The following is a 21,620-nucleotide window of genomic DNA, read 5'->3' on the forward strand; positions in this document are numbered from 1 at the left end:
TACCACCAGCATACGCCTCTTATATTGTCCATCAGGAGCTTGGCCTTGGGTTTGCCGAAGATCTTCTTAAATTGGCCCCTCTGGTACTTTGGTGTGACATCTGAGCAAACCCGCACAGGTTTGAACTAGAATGTGATCCTGGACTGCCTCGCCTGTGATAGAGGCCTAGCCACTATCTGGTTGTCTTATATTGAACAGGAAATGTCTGATTTGGGGAGACCTAAGCTTTTCTCTTCCTCTACCTGTAAATCTAGGGATGACTCAACGTGAGTTAAGAAAGCATTCCTAACCCAGAACAGATGGTATAGAGAGGAAACTAAAATAGCTAAAATTTCCATTAGGTAGTATGTTCATCTGCAGTTCTTCTCCCCCATGGAACAATATCTGTCTTGGACGGATACCACATTGGATAGACTTTTGTTAACCAGGTTTAGGTTGGGTTTAGGTTTAGGTAGGCTGATTAGGGGAGACCTAAGCTTTTCTCATCTCCTACTTGTAAATCTAGGGATGACTCAACTTGAGTTAAGAAAGCATTCCTAACCCAGAACAGATGGTGTAGAGAGGAAACTAAAATAGCTAAAATTTCCATTAGGTAGTATGTTCATCTGCAGTTCTTCTCCCCCATGGAACAATATCTGTCTTGGACGGATACTACCTTGGATAGACTTTTGTTAACCAGGTTTAGGTTGGGTTTAGGTTTAGGTAGGCTGATTAGGGGAGACCTAAGCTTTTCTCTTCCTCTACCTGTAAATCTAGGGATGACTCAACGTGAGTTAAGAAAGCATTCCTAACCCAGAACAGATGGTATAGAGAGGAAACTAAAATAGATAAAATTTCCATTAGGTAGTATGTTCATCTGCAGTTCTTCTCCCCCATGGAACAATATCTGTCTTGGACGGATACCACATTGGATAGACTTTTGTTAACCAGGTTTAGGTTGGGTTTAGGTTTAGGTAGGCTGATTAGGGGAGACCTAAGCTTTTCTCTTCTCCTACTTGTAAATCTAGGGATGACTCAACTTGAGTTAAGAAAGCATTCCTAACCCAGAACAGATGGTGTAGAGAGGAAACTAAAATAGCTAAAATTTCCATTAGGTAGTATGTTCATCTGCAGTTCTTCTCCCCCATGGAACAATATCTGTCTTGGACGGATACTACATTGGATAGACTTTTGTTAACCAGGTTTAGGTTGGGTTTAGGTTTAGGTAGGCTGATTAGGGGAGACCTAAGCTTTTCTCTTCCTCTACCTGTAAATCTAGGGATGACTCAACGTGAGTTAAGAAAGCAATTCCTAACCCAGAACAGATGGTCTAGAGAGGAAACTAAAATAGCTAAAATTTCCATTAGGTAGTATGTTCATCTGCAGTTCTTCTCCCCCATGGAACAATATCTGTCTTGGACGGATACTACCTTGGATAGACTTTTGTTAACCAGGTTTAGGTTGGGTATAGTAGGGTGGCATTTAAATTTACTGCTGGACATATTTAATGCTAATCTGTCCTTATGATGAGTCCTCTCCCCAAAGCTTGCTTCATTTTACCTTATTTTGCAATTACTATAGGACCTACTCAAAAACATGTTTAGTTCCACTAATCGGACCCTATGCCATCAGAAGATGCACTGGGGCTCCGTTGTATCTGCAATCTTTGAATGCTCTCTATCCTTCCTTGTTCTGCCTATTCCTTTTTATAACATGCACTTAGCAGGAGAAAACAAATGGCTTTTTAATTGAATGTGATTGCGTACTGCTGGTGTTTTGCAAGTTTTTATTCTGAGTGCTTTATCATTCATTTAACTTTTTAATCAATGGCTGACCGAAATTTGTAGTGGTATTAAGGATACTTTGTATTTATGTACTGTGCTTTTATAACTGTGTTTCACTGTCGAAATAACGTTTTGCGAATCTTAATAACCTGTAGGAGTGGAAGATTCAGCCTGGCATGGTGGTAGTTCTGTTTGTGGGCACTGTATTGCTTGCTTCGGAGTATTTATTATATATCTGGCATTAGTGCATCAAGTATGGCAACTATTGTTTAGCTGGATATAAAAAGAAAACTTGACGTTTCACATCTTTAATGTGCTGAAATAACCATTATATACATCTAGGGTATTCTACATGTTTAGGTTCCAATTCTAAGGTTCAGAACCGGAATTACACTATGGTATTGGATAATTTATACAGGGAACTCTTAATTTTATGTGATGGCTTGAGTTTCATAACAAGGCTTTTTTATTTGTGTGAAGAACTAGTGATGTAAAAGATGCGAAACCAAGAATCACAAATAGTTTATTAACGTGTTCTTGTCAAATTAAGATTCTAGCATGCACAAAAATAAAAAAATGTCATGGTTTGCCTTCTTGTTTCAGTATGAAGGAAGACTGTGGCCCACAGTGTTGGCCGACATCTGGCATGATCGCTTCATTGATCATTTCATTCAAGTCAAGCTCCTATTGAATTCTCCATCTTATCAGGTACTCATCTTTTGTGTTCTATTGGGTTCCTGTAAGTAGTACTGTGGTATGGATATATGTTTCAGGCCTAATAGTATGTAATTAAAGTATTACAAATAGTTGTTGCTTTGCAAAAGATTAACAATGTGCATACATTCCTTTGTCAGATACATTTCAGTAATGACATCTACAAAGCAGATCTTCCTACTCGGTCCTAGAACTTTTTCTCCTCAAGCAATTTCTTTGTAGAACATGATTAATTGATACAAGTGGTTCATTAGTTAATGTTCTTATTATTTAATTGTTCAGTAATATTTGTGACCATCCTTTATACATTCTAAGATGGGAGGTGGTGCACCCCAGCATGATGCTACATGATCTTCTAACAAGCGTGTAAGGTTGCAGTGCCTAGGGATCTCTGAGGCATATGGGCAATGCTTGAAAAACGAATTGCCTATTGTCCCTGGATCCTGGATACCAGATACTACTGTGAGCTCACTGAAAGCGAAAAACTTCCTTCATGGACTTTTCATGATAAGAATTCTTTGCTTTGAAGAGTTTTGTGAGGTAGTACATTCAGGTTCAGAAAACACAAGCATGATGCAAAATAAATGTATTTTCCAGGCATATAAAGATTGAAGCTTGTGCTTACATTTATAAAGTAAAATGGATATTAATATCTAGATTATGTTAATTATCTTGCTAGCCTCACAATAAATTGATTCAGCTATATAATTGTGGGCAGTTTCACTTTCCCAGGTTAGTGTAGGGGATCTCTACACATGCACACTAACTCCACCAGTAAAGCGTGTGTTCATAAGGAGTTTTGTGTTGGTGTGTTGTCTGGTTTGTGGGGCAAAGTCAGATAGTTCTGTGGGGGCAATTGTTATTAGTCTTGCTGTTCGCTTTGATGGCCATGCAGCTGCATGTCAGGTCATTAATAATGCACAGTTCTTTGCACAGCTGCATGTGTTTCTGATTCCACAGTTCAGGTAATTTGTGCAGCTGTAGGATTGGGGGAGTTAGGATGGGGTTTGGATTTGGCTCACACTCGTGCAGCTTCGGCCCTTCTTGCAGGGCGTGCTGCGTTCTGATGCCACACTAGTCTGGATGGGTATGTCTAGGAGGAGCTTCTAGGTCCCCCATGTAGGTGTTGCGACAAGATTGCACATCATTCTTCGCACACAGTAGCACACTCATATCAGAGCGACGAGAGCTCCTTGGGCATTTAAGTGCATTAAAGCGATGGCCCCCGGTGTTAACTTGAGCTCTTCCCTCTCACTGTTGGTAGTTAACGGTAGGAGCTCTTGGTCTCTGAAATATAATTTTTGGTTGGGCTGTTCAATGGCACAGCTGTTTGGATTCTTCAAAACGCCACATGGGCTATGATTGTGACAGTGGGCTCACAAAATAATTCAGCCTCGATTTAAGGAATGGTTAAGCTGATACTCAGCATGCAAGGCATTCTCCTTCATCCTTGCTTCGCCAATCCTTAGCAACACAAGAGTCTTCACTGTCCATTGAAACTGTTCTCCACTTGTGAGTACAGCCAATCTTCCTGTTACTGCAAGTGTTACCTGGCTTGATGCAGAACTTTCACTGGGAGTTAACATGAACACTATTCCTGACTCACAAAGCAGGTTTAGATCATCGCTGGCAGTTGGGGGGACCCAACCAAACACTCCTGATGGGAACGGCATTTGAATTTTAGGGGAATCTATTTAGGTTCAAGTCAGTCATGTTCAGCTGTAGTTCAGTCTCCTAGAAAGCCACACCCCATATTTTTTTCAAAGTCCACTTCTTACTGTGATGCAGACATCCTTGTAATAGCACAAGGGTTTCTAGATTTATCTCAGACTCTCCTACCGCATATCGGACACCCTGCCTGCTCATGGGTATTCAACACACTGCATTTGTTCAGGTGTTGCTGTTCCCTTGCCCTGGTCCACACTCTTTGTAAATGTTTCCCTTCTGCCCCCAGTTTGATCTGTCCTAGCTGACCTGAACCATTGGGGTAAACACAATGGATTCCTTTCTTCTCCGGGGAATGAAGTGAAGGCCCCTGTCATAACTATTTATTTATTTGTACGGTTTTATAAAGCGCGAACAAGACACAGACGGGTATCCGAGCACTGTACAAAGAGGAAAACTGACGTTGACGTGCAGAGACCGTATATCTACAATACAATAAAGCAACATGAGAGGAACCTGAGGCATCAAGTACATGAGGGTGCTAGGGAAAGAAGAGGTAGGAAGTCATTAAACAGGTAAAAGCCCACCTAGATGGGGCTGAGCAGTTTCTTCGAGTTACTTCCAAAGAACGACAAAATACGTTTTAAACCCCAAGTAAAAATGATTGTCAAGCACATATTTCAAACATTAAGTGAAAATAATTGTCAAGCATACATTTCAACACACAAAGTAAAAATGATTGTCAAGCACGAAAGGTAAGTTTCTAGCAAATGAAATAGAGACTATTGCTGATGACGGTCTTCCAACAGTAGCGATTTGATGTGTTTTTTGAATGAAGCAGTCGAGGGGTTGGCTCTGATCTCCGTTGGAAGGGCATTCCAAATTCTTGGAGCCAGCCATGAGAAGGTGCGATTGTAACTTATTTTTTTGTTGAATTTTATTGGTTTCATTAGTAGGGTATTGGAGCTTAAGTTTCGCCTGGATCCGGAGTTTTTTTTGCCAGGTGAATGGGGCTATTGAAATGTATAGCTTTATGTGTCAGACAGGCTATCTTGAAGTGGATCCTTACTTCAATGGGAAGGCAGTTAAGCTGGATTAAGTCAGGTGTAATATGATCATGCTTTCTGGCGCCTGTGATTAGTCTGATCGAGGCGTTCAGAGTAGCTCTTAGCAGAGCTAACCTAGCTTTAGGAAGCCCAGCTAGGGTCACCAATCCGTATTCCACTTGTGAGATAACTAAGGATTGGACTGCTGACTGGATGTCCTCGGGAGGTAGGAAAGGTTTGATTTTCCTAAGAGTGTTGAGCTGATGGTTGCCGCTCTTAATGGTTGCACTGATGTGAACTTGCATGTTTAGAAATGTGTCCAGGGTGACACCTTAAGAGCAAGCGGAGTCCACCATATGCGAGGTGCGGTTGAGTGTGAAGATTTTTTTGATCTAGTTTTGCGCCGGGGCCTCGTGGTTGCGGGCGGTAATCAGGAGAAATTCAGTTTTAAGGAAATTAAGTAAAAGATGGTTGTGTTAGCCATTGTTACGGTTTTTGAAGCTCTCCATTAAGAGTTTTAATGTCATCTGGAGAGGAGATCTTCAAATACAATTGAGTATCATCCGCGTACATGTGGTACTGAATGTTATTCGTTCAGAATGGCAGTTAGAGGTTCCATGCATAGGTTGAAGAGAGTGGCCGAAAGTGCAGATTCTTGAGGCCCCCCAATAGAGACCGAGGTGCTGGCAGCCAGAGATTGGTTGACTTTGATTCTTTGTGTTCGGTTATGCAGGAAAGAGGAGAACCAATTTAGGACAGGGCCAGATAGCCCCATCCTATATCGAAGAATGTTAATCAAGTCATCATGTTTGATAGTCTCAAAAGCAGACGACAAGTCTAGAAGAATTAGAAGACCGGGCGTATCTTGGTCAAGAGCTCTCAAGGCGTCATCAACAAGGTGAGCTCTCTAGCTATGATGAGGTCAAGGGTAGCGCCCTTACAGTGGGTGGGTCCATTGCAGGCCTGTATATAGTTGAGGTCGGAGAGGAAAGTTTAAAAAGAGCAAGCTAATGGATCATTAGGTTCATTTCAGTGAAGGTGGAAGTCACAGTGGAAGATATGATTAGGATGGAGGGCTGAGCTGGCAGAGATGGATTCTATCAATTGTTCTACAAATAGTAGGTTGGTGTCCCCCGGGGGATGATAGATTGAGTGAAGCACACACACAATCTTGCCCTTGTTTTAAATTTCAGCGACTAGGAGCTCACAGGAGGACATCATGTCCTTATGAGTCTGCTTCAAAACGAGGCTGGACTGATGGATGCAGGCAATGCCCCCTACCAGATTTAATAGCCCTATTGCATCTGACAATGCCATTGCCTTGTGGAATTAAGATGTCAAGTATTTGGGAGGAGGTGTCATTAAGCCAAGTTTCCGTAAGAATCAGAAGGTTTAATTCGTGTGATATGATGAGTTCGGTGATATCTGTTGCGTGATTCACTGCTGATCTGCAGTTGAGAAGCATCGATTTGATATGAGAGTTTGTAGTTGCTTCCACTAGGTGCGATGTGACGACCTGAAGTAAGTTATCCTTATTCACGGATCTAAAGTTAATGCTAGGTTCTCTATTCGCATCAAATGTGATAGTGGGTATGATGCTAGGAGAGACTGCATAGTCCTCATATGATAGTAAGAGTGTGAGCATGTCATCCTCCGACATCTGAGGCTGGAATCTAAAGGGTCTGTAATGGAAGTTGAGAAGAGGATGAGAGGGCCAGCGTGGGTTACTCGGGCAAGTAACGGATGACCTTTTCATTCCACCACTCGACCCAGGGGGAGGATGGGGTTTGTAAAACTTCTCATTCTTTAGTGAACATTGTAGGAGGGTCGGGAGGTTATCTATTGCAGTAAGGAGGTCCCGCTTCAGTTCAACCAGTTGTTCCTCAGTCCGTCGAAGGCTGTCGCCATCAGGTAACCGCCCAGGATAAGGTGCAGGCAGAGGCCCCTTCTCCACATTGTGTTTGCACGAGGAGACAGACGCCTGCTTGAGCTCAGTTATGGGCTTCAAAGGTGGGGTGGAATTGGCATAGATGTAGTCAGGGATCGGCATAGATGGAGTCAGGGATCTGAGCGGGAGGTTGAGAAGAAAACCTTTGAGTATGCAAAAGGGGGCCCTGGGCGTTGAGCAAGAGGATGCAGTAGGTCTAGAGGAGGTCAAAGGAGAGGGATGCCCTAAGGAAGAATCCTGTGCAATGGGTGTAGAGTTAGAGGAGGAGGGCGGACGTAGGGGGTTCAGAGGAAGGGTGCTGGGGGTTAAAGTTGTGTGGAGGGATGGAGAAACAATTGGATTAGAGTTACTGATACTAGAAGACGTAGTCGAATCAGAGTTACTGGAATTAGGCGGTGGGAAGCAAGTAGTGTCTGTGTTATTGGGAAAATTCAGTTAAGTTGCGGTTGGTACACAAGTGGATCAACAAGAAGGAGGTGGAGGGAGTGCCCCCCCGAGTGTGAGGTAGCAGGCGGTTCCGTAATAATGGGAAGACTAGTATATTTTGGCCTGGTAAGTTTGGGGTCTAAGCTCCGGATGTTTGGAGGGAAGATAAGAAGGGAGGACGCGGCAGGTGTTTGATTGAGGAGGGGAGGAGATTGGGAAGACCTAAATTGGCCATAACAGGGTTATTAAGTGAATTTTTAATCATATTAAAAATATTGTCCAACCGATTTAGGTACAAGTCAGAGGCTTGAATGAGGATGTTGCCATTATTGTAGAGGGAGAGGGTCAGTTCCGCATTGAGGGGAGGAGACAGAGTTATGTTACAACAGAAACCGTGAGAGGTTTTACATAGGGCTTTTGATTGAAGCTTATCCGTAAAGATTCTTCTCCACTGGGCTCTTCTGGTAGTGTAGAAGATGAGGTCTGTCACCACTATGCCCTTGAAAGCACATAGATAAGTATCCGAGATGAGGGTTTCAGTGTAGCGTTTAAGTAGCTTGTGTTTAAAAGTTTTAGCTGCCTTCTTTGAGAGGTTGGGAGGGTAGATAATCTTGCAAGCATTAGTGCCTACCCGTGTCAGGCAATTAGAGGAATGAGTAAATGGTTGCGCCATGGTAGCTGGTTGAATCGAAAGACCCCAGCAGAAGTCTAGAGCCATGTAGAATGCAATCAGGCTGCTTCCAAGTGTGCCAGGGTGGCCAGACCAACCTTTCTAACACAGTCAGGACAGAAAGTGGGAATAGGTCTTGAATTAAAGGGATTACATTGACTTATCAGGGTGGGCTGGAAGGTGTCCTCCCTGCTGAGATGCAGGTAAATAGGCCTGGAACCCAAAACTGTATTGGCTGCTGCCATTGCATAGGCACAGTCATGACAGTGATTCAGGCTTAAAGAAGTATCTTTTTTGGTAGACCCCATCTCCAGCAAAGTTGTATTCTCTTCAGTTAAGCAGCTCACATAGAGCATCTGTTGGTGCCCTTCAGATGAATAACGAACTTGGGCAACCCACCAGATACATTAGAAAATTATGAAGTTGGGAGCAGGGCAGCAGAGTGTGAGAACATAAGGGATTTCCAACCCTACGCATTGTATTATGTCTGCCATCTAGTCTAATGAACAAAGCACTCTCTAAAGACGAAAACGTGTGTTTCCTAATAAGAAATTAAACAGTACCCTTCAACCCACTCAAAATAGGGAGTGGCTGTATTACGAAAGCCAACATTCACGGAATCTAAGAAAACAAGTCTTGGAAAATATTTTTAAAAATCCCAGCCATCCAAAGGTTAAAGTGAAGTTTTACTTGGGTGATAATGTCAATTGAAAAACACCATTTTAAACTCGAAATAAACACTGAAAATCACCATAGTTAACTGAAGTCAATATAACTTGCATAGACGCCCTGTACAGTGTTGCCAACAATGTAATTTCAAATGTCATGAGTGATTTGATATGTGAGGTCATAAGCAGTGCACGGCACACGTGCAAGTTAGATGTACTTAAGTTAACTGTACCTGTTGAATTTCAGTGGTTTTTTTCCACTTTAATATTTTGTAACTGACAATTTCACCTAACTATGATAACATCTACCGAACTGTTTTGTTGTTGTATTCCGATCCTGCAGTACCCTTGCGAGAGTAAGGGGTTCTCGCTGACTAAAAATTTAGTCCCACAAGGTTCACAGAGTCAGGGTACCCGAACACTTCCTCCTCATATTTTTCTATTTTCAGGACACTGGGACAGAGCTCCAGTGTCTGCTAGTGGTGGCCAGCTATTCAGACCCCGAGCTCCTGCGGGACACACTGTAGTGCTTTGACTGCTTGGGGGTAGGGGTTCCATTCCATTGCTGTTTTATTTAAAGTTGTCTGCCCACGGGACTCCTGCATACCCAGCTGGGCAAATAGCTACACAATTTGAATCTTAATGTCTCAAAGCCTACTGATAGGATTTACAGCAAATCTCAAAAGGCATGATTTCTGAACAAATATTTAGCTTTCCGCCAAAATTGGTGTAATTCCGTTCAGCTGCTTTTCAAAAATCCCCATGGAAGGGGAAATTGCATTTTGCCCCTTCTCCCCCTTTTTTTCTCGATCTCCCACTTGATGGATCGCCCTGAAACTTTCCAGGAAGTTGCTGAGGTGAATTAACTTTTTGGGGAAGGTTTCATTACGTTTTATCAAACGCCACCAATGTTACCCTCTTCGAAACTGTTTTCTCTCATGATTTTCTCATAGAGGTTATAGAAGGAGCTGCAGAAGTTAAAATGAGTACACATTTTCAATAAGGTCGGACAATCTACCTCAGTCATGTGAGAATTAAGTGAATGAAGTTTGATATTCTGAGTAAAACGTGTTCTCCCACCAGCAGCAGCCTTCCATTTAACTTTGCAGTGTTCTATGAACGACTTGAACACAAAAATTCTGTTTTTGACACCTGAACCCAGGTTATGACCTTGCATATTACATACCTCATGAAATCTAAAATACATCCCTGGTAGTATCACTGATAACACCATAGTCACATACAGCATTGAGTTACTGAGTGTACAAATGAGGGTCGATAGCAAAGAAATAGTGTAAACGCAGGAGACCAGTGTAGTTGTGCATTTTAAAAGTTATGTGATTCACTGTTTATAAATTACTGATTTGGGGTGGAAGACGTACTGTATTAAACAGGATATAGGCTGAGTGGACCTGATGTGGATTGCAGCGGTATCTTGGGAAGTTGGTTAAGGGTTAAAGCCAAAACCTATTCTAAAAAACTGTGACAGAGGCTGAAGATGCTGTTGACAATATATTTAACTATCATTTGATATGTCGGCCTGTGCCCATGTTAAATAGTTGTAATACAGTGGTATGGACAAATTCTGTGTTCTGCATGTTTGTTTGACTAAATATTTTAAGAAATTGCAGAATATTGAATAATGTAGAATATAGGGGTGTTCCAGTTAGTGGTGGCTTATCTCATACTGGTGGTTTAAGCATGCCTCATAGGTGGTATGCCATTATACCTAAATGACTAATGTGTGTAGTGTATTTTACCAAACTACGAAGTGTTGTCCCTAGGTAGTCCTAAGGATTCTTTACAGTGGCAAATGTACACCTGTCAACTTCTTGACTTACAATTGCGGGTCATTTGCACTTAAAAAAAAGAGGGGCAATGTAGGAAGCTGGCTCTGTATATGCTATACCAAAAAGAGGAATAGTGTGCACGTAGTCCAGAGAGTCCCCAAAGGTATGGCAGAGGTAAAGTAGATAATACCTTACTCGCAATTTAATGGTAGCTGGGCTCAGAAGTTAGGCTTATCAGAGGGTAGTGTGAATGCATTTGGTGTACAGACTCATACAAGGCAGAAGCACACACCTAATGATTGACTCCAGACCAATGTTTGTAGAAAAATATTTAATTACTTTTATTTATAGGATCCAAGTTGAACTCAGTTACAGGTAAGTAAACATTTATGCAATACTTTCAAATTACTTGCAATAGGTTTGTATAGCATCAAAAATATGTTACATGTGCATGAAATGCTTTTCAGTACATAAAGAGATACTTTGTATTTAGGATCACACCTAATACAATACAGTAGTGGTTCCCAATCTTTTTCGACCCGGGGCTCCCTTGACCTATTGACTGTTGGCCGCGGCTCCCCACTATATGTTACTTTTTTTCAGAGGCTGTGGGATGTAAGCCTGGCCTCAAGAGTACATCCATTTTTCTTCCTGAAAATGATTGGGATGAAGTTGATGAAGGAATTATAATCATATATGCAGCTGCTCCTCTAATAAAATAGTCCTAGCTACACTTCTTTGACCATACCTTTTAACCTTCTCAAACTTTTTTTTGTATCCTACTTACAGTACTAGATAGCACCCCTATGCATACAGGCCCATTGCCAAAGTGTTTCTCAGCAGGGTGACTCACGATTTTTAAAACCAAATAAAGCTTTATTTTAGCTGTCTCCTCCCTAAAATTGCCTTCAGTTCAAAGCAAGGCAAACTAATTCCTTTTTAAATTTTATTTTATTTTTTTAATCCCTCTTTCTTGCTTTCAAATGTTGGCATTATTCCGTATACAGTGTTTTACATCCCTGCGCTCACAGGGATATCAGGCCTGTCTGGAAAGGAGTGTGTACTGGAAGAAATGTGTACTGCACATGTCAATACATGTGCAGTACACATTTATTGACATGTGTGCTGTTAATAAATGACAGCACACATGTCATTTATTGACATGTCATTTAAGGCTGTTGGAAACCGGCATCGTAATCGCTCAGTTGGAAACACAGTCCGTAGAGCTACATGATGCGTGTCCGACCGACACGAATTCTCTGAGAGCTGGTTGGGACCAATTCGAAAAGACCGTGCGGTTTACAATCTGACCGCAAATATCGTAATCGGTCGGGCGGATTGTAAACTGACCGAGTCGGTCGGAAGGGTTCCGACACGGTCTAGGGGAAATCTAACAGAGGAGGCCTTCCGCTCAACATTGTAATCGCCCCTTAATGTGTTTGAGAGAAAGGACAACTTTACTTACCTGACAACTTGATTTGGGTAAAATGCATTTGGAAAAAAACGAAACTATTGAGTCTTAACAAAATAAATCAGGCATCTTCTCTTACTTTGGGAATGTTGGAACGTGGGGGATACAGTGAAATATGGAGGTCATCTCCCTCAACATGCCATCAATTAAGCGTTACGTTTCCAGCTTTAGGCATGTCACTTACAAATCATTTACATCATGTGTTTAAATCTAAGTAGTTTACCTGAAGCCAACAAACTTTTCAACATTAAATGCATTAAAGTGCTTGGTGCGTGGCTCCCTTGACTAGTTTTGATGGCTCACCAGGGAGCCATGGCGCACAGATTAGGAACCACTGCAATGCAGTGAGAGACCAATGCAATCCTATTGGAAAAAAGAGAGATGAGTAACTTACAGGTAAGTAAACAGTTTGGAGTTTCAGTCTCCAGGGGTTTTGTTTAATACTGGGCAAGGGTTGGGCCAAGGTAGGTACTGCACCACCAGCGGCACTGGGGCGGCCGGTTGCAGAGGGCCCTGGGCCCAATGTTATTCAATAGAGGCTGAGGGACGTAGAAAAGGCACCGGTTACAGGTGAGTACTGCGGTTCAGGGACACCATCCCTTGTGGTGGGGTTAAGATCAGCAATGGAGAGGCCACCAAAGAGCACTGAGACTGCACCACCACCACCACCAACGGCACAGTGGCGGACGGGTGCAGAGTGCGAAGGAGGAATGGGGCCCTGTTGAACCCAATGAACATCCTCGGTTGGGGAAAACTACTGCATGCTCCGTTCCGTAGGCTCGTTGAAGGAATCCCACGACTGGAGAGGTAAGATGGATTGTGGGGAGGATGCCAGGACACCGTTGGTTGGGCACGCCAAGCCCTGGGGGCTGCGGGTGCAGGGGTGTCATTGGGCGTCAGGTTTTCTCACCTAATCTGGTCGGGGGAACTCTTACGGTTGAGGCTGCAGGTATAGAGGGGGAGGTCCGGAGATGACATTCAACGCTGGATCCCAGGTCAGGATCGCCGGGGAGGCTTCATTGGGTCGGTGGGCCACTTGGACTTGGTCCGTGGGCGTCGGGTGCAGAATGGTGCAAGTGCCACAGATACGGAGTCCTTGAGTTAGTTTCTTGCTGGAGGAGACAACCCAGTAGGGCTGGAACCAAGTCAGTCGTCTTCTGCTCCACTACTGCACGGCTCTTTGGTCCTTCTTCGTAGGTCGTTGAATCTGAAAAACAAGGTTCAGGGCAGCTCTTCAATACAAAATTTAAGGGCCTTGCTGTGGTCTGGGGCAACCACGCCCTTTGGATGCCTCTTCCCTTTTGACAAAGGGGCACATCCCTGTTCCTATTGGGCCTATTTGTCCAATCCAAGATAGAGAGATTTCTAATAGAGCGGTTTATCTCAGCTCCTACCGGCCCTAGGGCTGTGCCAGGCTAAGGTGGACACTCCTACTCTGTTATCTAAGTTTCCCACCAGTCCTGCCTACAAAAGTGGGGCTTGGACAGGCGTGGCGGGCATCTCCACTGGTTGGAGCTGCCCAAATCAGCACATGACAAAGTGAGAGCCTTTGAGGCTCACAGCCAAGTGTTGCTGTTCCTGTCAGGGGGAGGTGTGACGCACCTCCACCCAGAGCAAGCTTTGTTTCTGACCTCTGAGTTCACAAAGGCTCTCACCCCATGAGGTCAGAAATCTGTCTGGTGGTGGCTGGCAAGGACCGATTAGCCAATACACTAGGAGTTGGTCATTTTTCAGGGAGCATCGCTAATATGCTCTCTGAGTGCATTTTATAATAAATACATCACTGGCATCTGTGTGGCTTTATTATGCTCAGACGTTTGATGCCAAACTTCTCAGTCTTCAGTAAAGCCATCACGGAGCTGTGGTGTTCGTGTTGATAAACTCCAAGCCCATGTACTCAAACTGGCTTCACTGCACTTACAATGTCTGTGAATGGCACAGACACTTTAGTGGCATATTGCTCATGCAGCTATGCCCTCACCTGTGGTATGGTGCACCCTGTCTTAGGGCTGTGAGGCCTGTTAGAGAGGTGACTTATCTATGCCACATGCAGCCATGTCGACTCTTCAGTTTGGTCTGCCCCACAACACTCAACCTGCTGGCAGTGTGTGGGTGCTAAGGGGAGCGGTCTCTGAGGATGGCGTAATACATGCGGCAGCCCTCGGAGCCCTCTTTGGTCACAAAGCCATTGGTACCAGGCATACCATTTACAAGGGACTTACGTGTGGCCCAGAGGTGTGCCAATAGTGGAAACAAAGGTACAGTTTTGGGAAAGCACACAGGCCCTGGGAACCTGATTGGCAGGGACCCCGGGAGCACTCAGTCAAGTTAGCATCAGTTATCTGGCAAAAAGTTAGGGGGGTAACCATGCAAAAAGGGGCACTTTCCTACAGGCATCCCATAAGGTGAATAGTAATTTGTCCACAGGTGTAGCATGTTAAAATATTTCAAGTCCAGAAATCCTATAGGATGATGTCACAATAATCGTATGAGGTCATCAATGATGTAACTTACCATGTCATGTGTGATGTAATATTTGAAGTCATAAGCAGTGCGCAGGATGCCTACAACACTTGGAAAACATTAATTTGTGATATCGGACTTCACCCGAGGTGTAGCCCAAACAAAGTTTTTCCCTACGCAGAGAGACTGTATCGTCTGTCAATTGGCCAGTGCATTCAAATTGGCAGGCAGACTTTTGCCTTTTTCTCCAGGCAACTGAAATGTGCAGGAAATGAGGTCAAGGACTGGCTTGTCCAACCAGCGTTGTGTAATAAACACTTGCCATGTCAGTACTTTAGCATAAAAGGCCATTTATTAGGACAGGGTTGCAAACACGTATTTAACTTTATTAACATTTAACAATAACATCAAATCTTCTCAAAAACAACACTCCCATTCCTCCCCAAACCATTCACACTATTTTTCATTCCATAAGCCCTCACGCCTTGCTTCATGCTTCCCCATTCCACTCACTGACCTCCTTTCATATGCCCAGTCACTCCTTCACTTATCCTACCAAACATCCTCTAGTTAAACTCTTTGCCCTGATCGATGCATCCCGCTCACCGTCTTTTGTCTCTTGTGCTCCCTTCCTCCTCCTCGAGGGGTGGATACGCCTGCAAGTGACTCGCCATCCCCCAAAATCCCAACAACCAGAAAAACCCCATAGGGGGTTTATTTATTTATTTATTTATTTATTTATTTTGCGATTTATTGAGCGTGAACGAATACCCGCAGGCGTCTCGGCGCTAGACTATTCACATAACTTTCCCAGGATGTTAATGGCCAGTATTACTGGTTGAAAAGCCAGGTCTTCAATCTTTTACGAAACAGCAGGAGTGAGGGGCTTGTCCTAATGTGTTGGGGCAGGGTATTCCATAGTTTGGGTGCCGCGACTAGAAAGCGGCGGTCACCCCATGAGACTGTTTTGGTACGTGGGACCACTAGTTGGTTAAGAGTAGTGGATCGGAGCTGTCTAGCTGGTTTATAAGGAATCAGCTGGTCCTTAAGGAATTGCGGTCCTTGATCATGGAGTGCCTTGTACACTATGCAGAGTGATTTGAACTTGATCCGATTCCGGATCGTCAACCAGTGGTATTTATTCATTGTATCTAATATGGCCGCGAACTTGGGTGTTCTAGAAAGCAGACGTGCTGCTGCATTCTGTATCGTCTGAAGCTTGTTGGTTACCCTGACCTGGGCGTTTAAGAATAGGCCATTACAATAGTCAAGGGAAGACAGAACTAAAGAACTGACTAGTGTTTTACCAGCTGCATCTGGCAAAAACGGGATGATTTTCCTGATCATTCTTAGTTTGTGATGGGCTGTAGCCGCTGTTTTGTTAGCATGTGCCACAAAGTTGAGACCCTCATCAAAAGTTACTCCCAGGTTCCTGACCTTAAAGGCCGGGCTGGGAGGGGCTCCAAAGGCTGGTGGCCACCAGGTTGATGACCAACCTGGTGAAAGGGGTCCAAAGATGACCACCTCCGTCTTTTCGGAGTTGAGCTTAAGGCAGTTAGACGCCATCCACTCTCCGATTGCTAGCATTCCACTTTGGAAGCGCTCTGCCACCTCATATCCATCGCCCTTGATGGCCAATACCAATTGCGTATCATCAGCGAAGGAGGTTAGGCTCATCCCATGTGCTTTGATAACATTAGCAAGGTCCGACACATAGATATTAAATAGTGTCGGACTTAGGGATGAGCATTGAGGAACCCCACACGGTAGTGACAGTTTGGCAGATAAGTATGCCCCAAGGTGACGGCCTGTGTTCTGTCGGCCAGGAAGGATGCAAGCAGATCTCTCGCTGTTTGGTGAATGCCCATCTTTCCGACACGGTCCACCAAGATCTTGTGGTCGACCGTGTCGAAAGCCGCCGATAAATCAAGCAGTACTATTACTGCTGTCCCTCCCTGATCTCGGGTTACTCTAATGTCGTCGGCGGCTTTGATTAAGGCGGTTTCAGTACCATGATACTTTCGGAAACCGAATTGCGTATCATCGAGTAGAAGATGTTTCTCTACATGCTCGGATAGCTGTTGGTTCATAGCTTTTTCAGCCACTTTGGCTAAGAAAGGGAGGCTTGCTGTAGGCCTATAATTCTTTAGTTCATCCTTGTCCAGACTCGGTTTCTTCAATAGTGGTTTCACCAGCGTGTTTTTCAAGGAGTCCGGGTAGGTCCCAGACCCTAGTATAGATTTGCAAAGTAGGGTGATGACCGGGATGATGGTGTCCATCACCGGTGGGAGTACTGAGAAAGGACAAGGGTCTAATGCCGATCCCGTTTTAATCGAGGAGACAATGATCTTTATTTGGTCAGTCGTAAGATCCTTGAACCTGGTCAAAACATTTTCAGGGGGAATATGAGAAGGAGAGGCTATTATCGTGTTGGTTTTTAAGGTGAAAGCTTGATAGATGTCATTCACTTTAGAGAAGAAGAAATTGGCCAATGCTTCGCAAAGTGATTGTGAAGGGGGCGGGGTAAGATCTGGGACATTACCTGACAGAGTTTTTGTGATGTCATATAGTTGCCTGCTGGAATTTTTGGCTTTTTCTATTTGCTCTGAGAAGAATGTTTTTTTTGCGTCAACAATCCTAGCTTTGTAGACGGCCAATGATTCTTTATATTTGGTCTTACTCTCTCTATCGTAGGTTTTGCGCCAATGCCTTTCCCTATTCCTGCTGAGTTGTTTTTGTATTCTTAATTCCTCTGTGTACCACGGGGCAGTCAGTGTGGTTCTATTCCTAGATTGGGTTTTAGTAGGTACAAGGAGATTGGTAGCATGGCCTAGCCAATCCTGAAATTGTCGGGTGGCAGTATTGGGTTCTGTAGACAGAGATGGACGTGTACTGTCCAACAGCTTTTTTAATTCTGTCTGATTTATATTCTTCCATACTTTAAAGGAGCCTGGGACAGGGGTAGTGAACTTCTTTCTCAAGTTTTCATTGATTGTCATTCTACTAAGTATAGCATAGTGGTCGGTCCAAGGCATGGGTAAGATGTTTAGTATAGTATACTTCCCCTCGCGTGCACTGTTAGCAATTCATTGATAAGTTCTGCTGCACCAGATTTTTTTGTTCCACAATTTGCTCACCAGTCCCTTACTCCATCATGTAATATACATTCCCCAATTGTGCAAGATGCACCCCATTGTCCCAGAAAAGGCACTGCTTCACCTCCTTAATGCTCACATGTAATATTACTTTGATGTCCTTTGCTATGCAGAATACTCTCATGGCCCTGTTGAGCTTCTTCCAAACGTTATCGATCACTGCTTCAAAGCCCCCTCCAAACTCTGCACGTCACAAATTCATACCAAACCAAGCATGTCCCCGAAAAATGAGCCATGTTCGCCTCGAAGTACCCCAGCATGTGTTGAAGCAGTGTCAATATTTTGAAAAAAGGGGACCCCTATATAATATAGTTCTACTTGCTATACATAGGGAAAGAACAAGACATTTGGAAAAGGTCTATAGCAAAGTAACAAAAAATTCTTTTTTGATTTCGATAACCGAGTGTTTAGATATATTAACAAGTATAGTCCAACTGTAGTAAAACACTTCAAAAAGATAGATAGTTTGGTATTAAATTTTATTAATGATTTATGTTATACATTTGATAAATGTTTATATATATTTTTTGTTTTTTATATTTTATATATTTCTCTTTTTTTTGGACAAATTTGTTGTTATAAAGAACAATACAATTTATAAAGTGACTGATATTGTACATAAAAACTCGTGTATATTACATATTCATTTATATTCACAAAAGGTTTAAAAAACATATGAAAAAAGGGAGAGAAAAGACATAATCAGTGAACTTAAAAACTCAACAAATGAGTTGAAGGCAATACGGTAGATAACACTACGCGCGTTTCGGCTTTTGAGCCTTCTTCAGGTGACCGTCTATTGCTCTATAAAATGTGAAAAGAAAACATACATCATTCTTCAAATATAACAGATTTATATACAGTGGACAAGAAAAGCGGAACATATGTTATTTGACTTACTTAACCAATTTATATACAGTGGCTCTAACCCATATGGGGTGAATATATATGTGCAGTGAGACAACCCTGTGACCAACTGGGGACAGCACGTATATGTAGCAGTGTCAAACCTGATAACTGAACCAGATCATTCTCTCCCAGATGAATAAGGAGCATGTCCGGGCATCCCCTCTGCGGGTCCAGCTTTGTCAACCACGGGAACAAGCAAACCCATAGCATCCCCCCCTTTACCCCACCATAGCACCTTGTTCCTGCTGCTGTGAAGTCCCAGATTTCGTCCATACACTTGCTGGTCCACATGGGCCGCCCAGTGTACAAAGGAATACCCCACAATCCATGTCACCGTCTTAGTCCCTGGACCGCTCACACACCCTGCAGTAGAAAAAGGGCAATTAGCACTGGTGACACTCTCCAAAACCCAATCCCCCACAAAAAAACCCAATCACTTGTGCACATAGCGCTCACAGCACCTTGACTTCCATTTTCCAATCTGTTGGATCTGACCCAAGACCACCCCAAACGTGCAGCTGCAGTTGCCGCCCCAATCCTAAAGGAATGTGCCCCAAATCTGGCTGGATGCTTTCCCAACCTGCACAACGCCTTGGGCAACACTGCTAACAATGGAAAGCAGTAACCCTACTACCCCTTTCATGACAAAACAGCCAGCTGCCACTGACTGGGCCACTCCTTGAACCTATGCCATTCCCACAGGGTACAAACCTTAAGACTGCCACTTTGTTTAGCCATACCCACTTTTCTCTACCCGTCTGATCCGTCTTAAATCGTCACAGCCAAATGTCCTTTCGACCCATGATCCAGATGCTCCTCCTCATGCAACACTCCCAACTCCCAAGCAGACCCCAAAAGCTCAAATGCACAAAACATGCCAAAAAGCCACCAGCTCATGCATAACTGGGAAACAAACACCCCAAAACGATCGAAACAACACACAGGCAAAACCGCCAACAAATCTTGGAACAGCTCAAATGTTATCACATCCTGCTACGCTGACCTCCCCACACCCTTCTCTCTGCCTCACCCTTCCAGAACTCTGCCCAATATCTCATCCCGAGCTGGGTCGAAACCCCAGAACAATTTGCCATAGCATGAAACTCCCGCTAACTGGCCCGCAATAGTTGTGGGCGATAAACCTTTGTCAAAGCAAAACAAAATGTAACACTCTCCCTTCAGTTTCCTAGTGATCCTGTATCAATTCTTCTGTCGATTGTCCCTCAAACATCCCAAACTCACTCCATGCCAGATGGTAGCTCCTTCTGGTGGACTATGCCTGTGACCTCTCGACCAGTCCGACTACTTCCACTCGCCCCAAGCCCAAATGTCTCCAGGCAGCGGTGTCTTGACCTCCTCTGCTCCTGGCACCAGTCTGCGAATGTGATGCCACTGCAAATGAGATTGAGTCTGCTATATCATTGTTGGCACCATATACACGCTGTGCAGTGAAAAAAAAATTCAAACACAAACAAAACAGCACAAATTTGCACAGCAACCTCAGCACTCTAAAGTCTCTCGCCACCGTCATGTTGTCCGCATTGAACATCACCATCCTGTTTGCCAATTCACTGCCCCACACTGACAAAGCCCCCAACAACGGGAAGAAATCAAGGAAAGTGATGTTGCGTCCTTGAATCAACCAGTGTGCCAGACATTCTTCAGCACACCACCTTCTTATCCCAGGATAGACCAACACCCTGAGCTCCTGCTGCATCCGAAAATATCTGGACCTGCCAAACAGTGTTATCATCCAAAAATACATATACTCTCCATTCACTCCTTCCAAGAAGGTTTACCATATGCAAAGATCAGCACTGACAGCCAAAGAAATCCACACTCTGTGATGAGGCATCACCGCCCCTGACATAGCCATGCCCCGTTGTCTGCAAAAAGTCCAACCACGCCCTCACCACTCTGCAGACTAAATCCAAAAACCCAAGCAGCTTCTGCACCTCCAGCAACACGATTTATCCTTTCATCGTTCACATCCAACAGGAAACCCTTGATCTCCTGCTCCTTCGCCTACGACAGCCTCACCACCAATTGCAGTGTCCAACTCAATGCCCAGAAACATCAAGACCTTGCTAGGGCCCCCTGTTTTCTCCTTGGCGAAAGGCACCCGAACAACACAGCCAGAAAATAAAAATGCTGAAGCCCTTTAAGTTATCCAAGTAGTGAGACACTTCCCAATGGCCACTCGACTTGGTGAAAACCCATTGCAAGAATGTGCTACACGTCTCAATGCACACAAAATGGCACAAGCCATGGGCAAAACCATGTCCATATAAATGCCACCCCCACATCCTCGTCATCACACAGCTCACCTTCCTACTCATCGCTGTCATTGTCATAGTCCACAATCAGCTCATCCTCTCCATCACCACACACAGTCCGGCACCCCTTTCCACCACTCGTCTTTGCAAGTACATCACGGTCTGGCATGAACTGTTGCTCTAGGCGAACTATGGGAGCGTGAGCCCTCAGCGTAGGGAGGGCTGCCACGGACCCCCTTATCTCTTCTGGCCAGCATCCAGTGGCTGTCATGCGCCCCGTTGGCATCCCCAGTCTGCCAGGCGCACCCACTGGCCTTGCTACTCCATCCCCCGCCAGGCTTCAGCAACTTGGGGGGGGTCCCTCACACCACCGTGCCCTCGAGCCGTACCAGCTCCTTGAAAACTGGTGCCTTGTTCTTTCCTTTCTCGCACTCAAAGCCGGCGCCCCAACGCTTGACCCCTGTGACCTTGCACAACTTTCTCTGAAGTTTGGCACCCCCCCTCCGCAGGACCTGCGCACAACGCAGCCTCCCTGGCGCTGCACATGCGCTCCCACCGCTCTTTGGTCTACTGAATGAACAGGCGCTGTTCTTTAATGCGGACGTCAAAGTTCACCCCTTACCATTTGCTGGCAGGGGCAAGCCCAGAACCCTGCC

At 44.3% G+C, this 21,620-nt stretch overlaps 1 protein-coding gene across 2 annotated transcripts in view; it reads left to right on the forward strand.

Moving 5' to 3' along the window:
- DAAM1 (dishevelled associated activator of morphogenesis 1) overlaps nucleotides 1-21,620 on the forward strand; it is a 652,790-nt gene that overhangs the window by 184,033 nt on the left and 447,137 nt on the right. For both annotated transcript variants that reach the window (XM_078660609.1, XM_078660607.1), the window contains exon 2: nucleotides 2,367-2,471. The gene's annotated coding sequence lies outside the window, so the exon portion shown is untranslated. The remainder of the gene's footprint in view (nucleotides 1-2,366; nucleotides 2,472-21,620) is intronic.

This window comes from Lissotriton helveticus, chromosome 9 (assembly GCF_964261635.1).
Source record: "Lissotriton helveticus chromosome 9, aLisHel1.1, whole genome shotgun sequence".
NCBI classification, from domain to species: Eukaryota; Metazoa; Chordata; class Amphibia; order Caudata; family Salamandridae; genus Lissotriton; species Lissotriton helveticus.